Source organism: Clarias gariepinus, chromosome 24, assembly GCF_024256425.1.
Source record: "Clarias gariepinus isolate MV-2021 ecotype Netherlands chromosome 24, CGAR_prim_01v2, whole genome shotgun sequence".
In the NCBI taxonomy this organism is placed as follows: Eukaryota; Metazoa; Chordata; class Actinopteri; order Siluriformes; family Clariidae; genus Clarias; species Clarias gariepinus.
In genome coordinates, this window is record NC_071123.1 from 847,501 (window position 1) to 848,884 (window position 1,384).

Sequence of the window (1,384 nt, forward strand, 5' to 3'; positions counted from 1 at the left end):
ATTTAATGCTTTATATGTCAAGAGTAGTATTTTAAAATCAATGAGAAATTTCACAGGGAGCCAATGGAGTGAAGATAAGATAGGGGTGATGTGCTCATATCTTCTGGTTCTAGTGAGGACTCTCGCTGCTGCATTCTGGACTAGCTGAAGCTTATTTATGCACCTGGTTGAACAACCAGACAGTAAGGCATTACAATAGTCCAACCTAGAGGTGATAAAAGCATGAACTAGTTTATTTGCATCGTTTAGCGACAATAAATTTCTTATCCTGGCAATATTTCTGAGGTGAAGAATGCTATCCTGGTAATATTATCTATATGAGCTTCAAATGAAAGGCTGGAATCAATAATCACACCGAGGTCTTTTACTGTTGCATTTGATGGAACAGAAAGGCCATCTAAAGTTACGGTGTGATCTAAAATTTTACTTCTAGCTGTATGCGGTCCTATGACTAGAACTTCTGTCTTATCCGGATTAAGCAGAAGGAAGTTAATTAGCATTCAATTTCTTATGTCCTGCACACATTGCTCAATTTTAGTAAGCTGTTTTTTCTCATCCGATTTTGCTGAGACATATAACTGTGTGTCGTCAGCATAACAATGAAAACTAATACCATGCTTACTGATTATGTTGCCCAGAGAAAGCATGTAAAGGGAAAAAAGCAGTGGACCTAAAACTGAACCCTGCGGAACGCCAAACTCCACTAGAGAACATGCAGAATAATCACCATTTAAGTCTACATACTGATAACGATGGGTCAGATAGGATCTGAGCCAGGAGAGGGCTGTACCCTTAATTCCTACTACATTTTCTAATCTGTGAAGAAGAATAGCGTGATCAATGGTGTCAAAAGCTGCACTGAGGTCGAGTAATACAAGCATGGTTACACAACCTTGATCAGAGGCCAATAGGAGGTCATTTACTGCTTTAACGAGTGCTGTCTCTGTACTGTGATGAGGCCTAAATCCTGACTGATACAGTTCATGTATGCCATTTCTATGTAGATATGAGCATAGCTGATCCGCTACCATCTTTTCCAGAATCTTAGAGATAAAGGGGAGGTTTGATATTGGCCTGTAACTGGACAGCTGACAGGGGTCGAGGTCAGGTTTCTTAATTATTGGTTTGATAACTGCTAATTTAAAAAATTTTGGAACATAACCAATGCTAAGTGAAGAATTAATTATCCTCAGCAGGGGTTCTGTTATTGCTGGTACTATCTGTTTAAGAAAATGTGTCGGTACAGGATCTAATATACAGGTTAATAAATTTGCAGAAGAGATGAGTGAAATTAGTTCATTCTCTTCAAGGGGAGTAAAGTATTCTAGGTTCTGATCTGACATGGCTAGATTAATCTAGATTATCTGCATCAATTACATTGTTC